An 8,794-nucleotide genomic window follows, 5' to 3' on the forward strand; every position below is an offset into this window, starting at 1 on the left:
GCTTAAGTTGAATCTTTTGTATTATTTTATTTTTGTAAAATTGGTGGATACCTTTAATAAATAAATAAATTAATTAATTAATGTCAACTATCTTCGGGTTTTGATTGAAATTTCTCTGTTTTTGAATTAGTTTATGCTCTAAAACCTATTTATTTTCGTTATTACTGAATTTTGCCAAAAAAATGGCAGCATTTGAAAATTATAAAAAATATCATATGCTTATATGTTTTATACAAACCAATAAAAATGCTGAACAAGCTTCTGAACTATATTTCCATAGGTAACTTAGAAGCCGTTATATGACTACCTAGCAATTTCTTATGTTAGGGATGAAAAAGAAATAGATGTTTTAGGTTATATAGAAGCGACACCCTTGAGCTCATGCAGAAAAATCGAAAAAGAAATTGGAGTGCGAAAAACTAATGCACAACGCATCTTAAAAAAGTATAAGTATTATCTATACAAATTTAATATCATTCAACATTTACATCCTGGCGATGCCGAGCGCCGGACGCTATTTTGCCAATGGTATTTGCAGCAAATTGATGCCAACAACTTATTTGGCAGACTCGTTATCTGGTCTGATGAATGCTTTTTTTCAACTGCGGCATTTTTAACCAACATAATACTCGAAACTGGCATGCAGAAAATAGACATTTAATATTTGAAAGGGCCAAAAAGGACGCTTTGGAGTTGGAGTGTCTTGTTTTAATTTGGGAAAACGAATAGTATACCAAATTTTTGAAGGGGGCCTTATAGCACGTAGATACCTAGACATACTTAAGAAAGTTATTCCAGAACTTCTGGAAAATATCCCTCTAGCCCAATATAACATTGTCTACCTACAACAAGATGGTGCCTCAAGTTATAACTCTGGGCTAAGGGCATTTCTTGAAAATAACTTTGCTCAAAGATGGATAGGTACCAACGCACCTGTTAGATAGCCGCGATCAGTCCCCCGATCTCTCGATTTTAGATTTCTTTATGGGGGTATACACAAGATCAAGTGTATAAAAGACAATGCAATAATCTAATAGAACTTCAAGACGCAATTCATTTAGCATTTCAAAATTTGAGAAGGAGACTGCTATTCAAGGGGTTACAAAGAAGCCAATTTTGTATTAGAGAAAATGGTGGTCATTTTGAACATCTTTTGTAAAAATGTTGTTTTGTTACATTGTTGTTTTGTTATATGGTTGTTTTCTTATAGTGTTTATTAAATTTATATATTTGTTTTTTATGTTCTTTTATTACAAAAAAAAAAGAATGATGCAACTCCCTATTCGTCGTTATTAATTTGTAACTTTTTATTTGTCTATTATTGTTATTCATGGCCTACTATTAAATTATGCATTTAATTTAAAAAATTGTTAGTTATTTGCGTATTTTTGAAAGTAAGTCCATACTATTATATATTTTTGAAAATGAAAAAAGTGGCCAATTTTATGAACTATAAATATATAGGGTGTTCCATTTAAAAAACATAAGTTTGGGCTATAACTCAAAAACAATTCATCAAAACAAAATATATCTATATCACTAGATTTTACGCAAAAAAATCTATAAGAATGAGTTTTTAATTTTACAAAAACTAAAAATAACGGAGATACTATGAGGGTCGCAAAATGAAAAAATTTCAAAAATGCCCTGTATCTTAAAAAATAAAAGGGCTATGAAAATTTTGTTAACAGCATCTTTACTTTTACGAAAAAGTAGCACAGTGTCGCCAAAACGGCAACTCTCCATCGCTACAAATAACGGAGATATCCCGCAAAAGTACCCCAAATGGGACACCCTGCACATCTAGGTATGTAATAGCGTCCTTGACGCCCAGATAATGCAAATCTTGAAGTGAATTTGCATTCATCAGGGTTGATGCACAGCCAAACTGTTGGCATTTTCGCACAACTGGGCGTACCTGACTGCGAGGGAATTGGCGAGATTAGCGAATGTGCGATCAGAGCCGTTCCTAGTGTATCTGCCGCCCGGGTGCGAAAAAAATTTTGCCGCCCCTCCTTTACCCCACCGAATCCGGCCTTTGATAAACATTTGTAAATAAATAACTTGAAATAATTTAACGTTAAAAAAAACAACATTTTAGAAACATAAACACTTTATTTTATATTAAATCATAATTTTATTTACAATTTATTTGTAATGTAATGTATTTACAAATAAGTTGTAATTAAATACAAACATTTATTTAATATACATACATGTAAATTGTAATTAAATACATACATACATATTATTTACATACGCAACATGCACTTTATAATATGTATATGTATACATAAAGGGGCAGGTAGCTAACATATCCAATGATTATGCAAAGTTTGCTTTTCTCGCTTTTTTTAATGCAAATGTTAGACTCATCTATATTTTCTGCAATTTCTTTTTCAATACTAATTATTGATAAGTCACAAAGCCTCTCTTGACCCATTGTGGATCGTAAATAATTTTTTATTATTTTGAGGTTAGAAAAGCTTCTTTCTCCACTAGCTACTGTGACAGGTAATGTTAAGAAAATTCTAATGGAAATTACTAAATTGGGAAAAACATAGATAGGGTTATTGACAAATAGGTAGGTAAGAACATTTAAGGCATTCATTTCAGGGGAAATATAGGGTGCAACATTATCAATTTCATCAGATAAATCTTGAGCTAAAATATCTTTTTCATTTTTTGATCATATCATACAATTTTCTCAAGAGCTTCACATTTTGCAAACCTAATTGATTTTTCTGTTTGGAGAAAGCTATGTATGTTGTTAAGAAAATTAAACAACGTATCATGTTGCTTCATTTGCTCGAATCTTTCTTCCAATTTTAATAATGTAGTATCTAATATAACAAAATAAAAATTAATTTTAAACTGATCAACTGGATTTTTAGGGGCCTCGTCTACATACTCATAGTCAAATAAACGCTTTTTTATTCGGGGTCTAACAATATTAATCGGAGGAAACGAAGGGTCGCAATCAATATCTTCGGCAACTTTTTTGGCCTCCCTTAAAATATAAGTGAAACCTTCATCTGATCTAATACCAGATATATATGTTTTAGTCTGTTTTAAGATTAAAATAATATTAGGTAGAGCAACATCGGATTCCTGCATCACTTTACTTGCAATATAAATTTTTGTTAACACATTATACCATATAATAATGGAACAAATAAATTTAAACGACTTAATTTTTAAGAGTAATGAATTAGCCATAGTTTTGGTATCGGAGTCCCTGTTATTATCACAGTAAAGTGCAAATAAAGCGTCATATATTTTTCCTAAATTATGTCTAAGAACTTTCAGAGCATCTATTCTGCTTTCCCATCTAGTACTAGAAAGAGGTTTTAGTGTTAACGTTGGGATTTCATCTTTTAAGACTTGCCAACGTTTAGTTGATGCGGAGAAAAAAACGTAAAGTTCCTGCACAATAGCAAAGAAATTTGTAATTTCTAAAGATGCTTTTGCAGCGTCATTAACAACTAAATTTAAGCTATGGGCCGCACAAGGCACGTAAAAAGCTCTACGGTTCAATTCAATAATTTTTTTTTGTAAACCATTATTGTTTTGATTGAAATTTCTCTGTTTTTGAATTAGTTTATGCTCTAAAACCTATTTATTTTCGTTATTACTGAATTTTGCCAAAAAAATGGCAGCATTTGAAAATTATAAAAAATATCATATGCTTATATGTTTTATACAAACCAATAAAAATGCTGAACAAGCTTCTGAACTATATTTCCATAGGTAACTTAGAAGCCGTTATATGACTACCTAGCAATTTCTTATGTTAGGGATGAAAAAGAAATAGATGTTTTAGGTTATATAGAAGCGACACCCTTGAGCTCATGCAGAAAAATCGAAAAAGAAATTGGAGTGCGAAAAACTAATGCACAACGCATCTTAAAAAAGTATAAGTATTATCTATACAAATTTAATATCATTCAACATTTACATCCTGGCGATGCCGAGCGCCGGACGCTATTTTGCCAATGGTATTTGCAGCAAATTGATGCCAACAACTTATTTGGCAGACTCGTTATCTGGTCTGATGAATGCTTTTTTTCAACTGCGGCATTTTTAACCAACATAATACTCGAAACTGGCATGCAGAAAATAGACATTTAATATTTGAAAGGGCCAAAAAGGACGCTTTGGAGTTGGAGTGTCTTGTTTTAATTTGGGAAAACGAATAGTATACCAAATTTTTGAAGGGGGCCTTATAGCACGTAGATACCTAGACATACTTAAGAAAGTTATTCCAGAACTTCTGGAAAATATCCCTCTAGCCCAATATAACATTGTCTACCTACAACAAGATGGTGCCTCAAGTTATAACTCTGGGCTAAGGGCATTTCTTGAAAATAACTTTGCTCAAAGATGGATAGGTACCAACGCACCTGTTAGATAGCCTCGATAAGTCCCCCGATCTCTCGATTTTAGATTTCTTTATGGGGGTATACACAAGATCAAGTGTATAAAAGACAATGCAATAATCTAATAGAACTTCGAGACGCAATTCATTTAGCATTTCAAAATTTGAGAAGGAGACTGCTATTCAAGGGGTTACAAAGAAGCCAATTTTGTATTAGAGAAAATGGTGGTCATTTTGAACATCTTTTGTAAAAATGTTGTTTTGTTACATTGTTGTTTTGTTATATGGTTGTTTTCTTATAGTGTTTATTAAATTTATATATTTGTTTTTTATGTTCTTTTATTACAAAAAAAAAAGAATGATGCAATTCCCTATTCGTCGTTATTAATTTGTAACTTTTTATTTGTCTATTATTGTTATTCATGGCCTACTATTAAATTATGCATTTAATTTAAAAAATTGTTAGTTATTTGCGTATTTTTGAAAGTAAGTCCATACTATTATATATTTTTGAAAATGAAAAAAGTGGCCAATTTTATGAACTATAAATATATAGGGTGTTCCATTTAAAAAACATAAGTTTGGGCTATAACTCAAAAACAATTCATCAAAACAAAATATATCTATATCACTAGATTTTACGCAAAAAAATCTATAAGAATGAGTTTTTAATTTTACAAAAACTAAAAATAACGGAGATACTATGAGGGTCGCAAAATGAAAAAATTTCAAAAATGCCCTGTATCTTAAAAAATAAAAGGGCTATGAAAATTTTGTTAACAGCATCTTTACTTTTACGAAAAAGTAGCACAGTGTCGCCAAAACGGCAACTCTCCATCGCTACAAATAACGGAGATATCCCGCAAAAGTACCCCAAATGGGACACCCTGCACATCTAGGTATGTAATAGCGTCCTTGACGCCCAGATAATGCAAATCTTGAAGTGAATTTGCATTCATCAGGGTTGATGCACAGCCAAACTGTTGGCATTTTCGCACAACTGGGCGTACCTGACTGCGAGGGAATTGGCGAGATTAGCGAATGTGCGATCAGAGCCGTTCCTAGTGTATCTGCCGCCCGGGTGCGAAAAAAATTTTGCCGCCCCTCCTTTACCCCACCGAATCCGGCCTTTGATAAACATTTGTAAATAAATAACTTGAAATAATTTAACGTTAAAAAAAACAATATTTTAGAAACATAAACACTTTATTTTATATTAAATCATAATTTTATTTACAATTTATTTGTAATGTAATGTATTTACAAATAAGTTGTAATTAAATACAAACATTTATTTAATATACATACATGTAAATTGTAATTAAATACATACATACATATTATTTACATACGCAACATGCACTTTATAATATGTATATGTATACATAAAGGGGCAGGTAGCTAACATATCCAATGATTATGCAAAGTTTGCTTTTCTCGCTTTTTTTAATGCAAATGTTAGACTCATCTATATTTTCTGCAATTTCTTTTTCAATACTAATTATTGATAAGTCACAAAGCCTCTCTTGACCCATTGTGGATCGTAAATAATTTTTTATTATTTTGAGGTTAGAAAAGCTTCTTTCTCCACTAGCTACTGTGACAGGTAATGTTAAGAAAATTCTAATGGAAATTACTAAATTGGGAAAAACATAGATAGGGTTATTGACAAATAGGTAGGTAAGAACATTTAAGGCATTCATTTCAGGGGAAATATAGGGTGCAACATTATCAATTTCATCAGATAAATCTTGAGCTAAAATATCTTTTTCATTTTTTGATCATATCATACAATTTTCTCAAGAGCTTCACATTTTGCAAACCTAATTGATTTTTCTGTTTGGAGAAAGCTATGTATGTTGTTAAGAAAATTAAACAACGTATCATGTTGCTTCATTTGCTCGAATCTTTCTTCCAATTTTAATAATGTAGTATCTAATATAACAAAATAAAAATTAATTTTAAACTGATCAACTGGATTTTTAGGGGCCTCGTCTACATACTCATAGTCAAATAAACGCTTTTTTATTCGGGGTCTAACAATATTAATCGGAGGAAACGAAGGGTCGCAATCAATATCTTCGGCAACTTTTTTGGCCTCCCTTAAAATATAAGTGAAACCTTCATCTGATCTAATACCAGATATATATGTTTTAGTCTGTTTTAAGATTAAAATAATATTAGGTAGAGCAACATCGGATTCCTGCATCACTTTACTTGCAATATAAATTTTTGTTAACACATTATACCATATAATAATGGAACAAATAAATTTAAACGACTTAATTTTTAAGAGTAATGAATTAGCCATAGTTTTGGTATCGGAGTCCCTGTTATTATCACAGTAAAGTGCAAATAAAGCGTCATATATTTTTCCTAAATTATGTCTAAGAACTTTCAGAGCATCTATTCTGCTTTCCCATCTAGTACTAGAAAGAGGTTTTAGTGTTAACGTTGGGATTTCATCTTTTAAGACTTGCCAACGTTTAGTTGATGCGGAGAAAAAAACGTAAAGTTCCTGCACAATAGCAAAGAAATTTGTAATTTCTAAAGATGCTTTTGCAGCGTCATTAACAACTAAATTTAAGCTATGGGCCGCACAAGGCACGTAAAAAGCTCTACGGTTCAATTCAATAATTTTTTTTTGTAAACCATTATTGCGACCCTTCATATTCGCTCCATTACCAAACCCTGACCCCTTAAATCGCCTAAACAAATGTTGTGAGTCTTCAAAAAATCCAATAAAACATTAGTTAAGCTGTGTCCTGTCGAATCTGATATTGAAATGAATCCCAAAAAATGCTCTAATTTCGATTTGTTTTGATGTATTATTTAATAAAATAAAACAAACCTTATTACAATAGTTAGTTGGTCTTGATGACTCACGTCAGGAGTCGTATCCAAAATAATTGAAAAATATTTACTAGCATTTAACATAGATATAATGTCATGTTTTATTTGCTCTCCTAGAAGGAAAATTCATTCATTTTGAATATGAACACCTAAATAATGAGGCATATTTGATGGAGTTCTTTTAATCCTGTTAATGTGATCGCATATTGTTTTATTAAAATTGGCAATTGTTTCGATTAATTTTAAAAAGTTTCCGTTTTGTTGCTCATATATCTTGTTATTTTCGCCTTTAAACCTCTAAAAATTTTGACCGGCTAAAAACTTGACAACATAAATTATAATTTTCAAAACAGAAACCCATCTATCTTTTTCCATGTTTATTAATTTCTCGTTTAGTGAATCAGTTGTCGTTTTAGAAGAAATTGATTGTTTTATATCAAGCCGAGATTTTGTATTACAAATATGCCCCTTTGACTTTTCATGTCTTTCTATAAGTTGACTTAAATGTCTCCAATCGTTATAACCCTCAACCAAACCACTACCCCAGAAAAAGTTTTAAATATTTTGCAAGGAAAACAATATACACAATCTTTTGATTTAGAATATACTAGCCAAACCTTCGGAATTATTTCTCCATTACACATTTTTTTTTATAATAAATAGATGAGAATCCTCTATTGTCTTTATTTAAAGGAAACGTCATATCAGTTAGTTGCGTAGGCCCTAACTCTATCAGAGTTAATTTAATTTTATCCAATAAAACATTTGGCCAATAGCCAGGATCCTTATAGACATTAATATTTTCAAAGCTTACTTCAGATCCTTGTTCTGCTAATAAAACATCACCTTCCACTATAGTTTTGGTATTCGATGAGTTCTCCTTCTCTTCTCCGCTATTGACCATTATACATATAGTCTCCGTCACATTTTCATCTCAGGCTTGGGAACTTGATGGTTTGTCATGTGATCTTGTTTGGATTAAAAACGCTTGGAGTGAACTGCAAGCCTTTTTAGTTAATTCTTCTTTTTCACGCTTTCGTTTTCTGTACTGTGCTCCAGAAAGCTTTTTTCGATTATCAGACATCTATAATAAAACAAATCCAAAATTAAAATAAATCCAAGTTATCCTATATTTTCCCTGAATGAATAAAGAGATATATTTTTAACGTTTCAAATAAAAAAAAATAAATATTAAGATTAAATGCTACTTTTATTTACTTTTTTTACTTTTTTATTAAGCAAATAACTAATATTTGAAAGATGAGTAGCCAAATGGAATTAGTGGATGAATGCGACTACTGGCTATTCATAACGCATATAATTTTTTCATTTTTTCCTCAAGTTCAAAATTTATAATTTTTTTTTTTAGTTATTATATTATTTGACTCTAAATAAGTCAACATTACTTTTTAAAATAAAATTAATTGTGCTAACAAAAATTTAAATCTCAAGAGAAAAAAATTGGGAGATTTCTATTAGGAGTAATAGGTATCTAAAAAAAGGAAAAAAAAACTCCTTAAATTTCAGGAAAAATAAAAAAATAATATGCATTATAAATAGACA

This window comes from Anthonomus grandis, chromosome 22 (genome assembly GCF_022605725.1).
Source record: "Anthonomus grandis grandis chromosome 22, icAntGran1.3, whole genome shotgun sequence".
Lineage (NCBI taxonomy): Eukaryota > Metazoa > Arthropoda > Insecta > Coleoptera > Curculionidae > Anthonomus > Anthonomus grandis.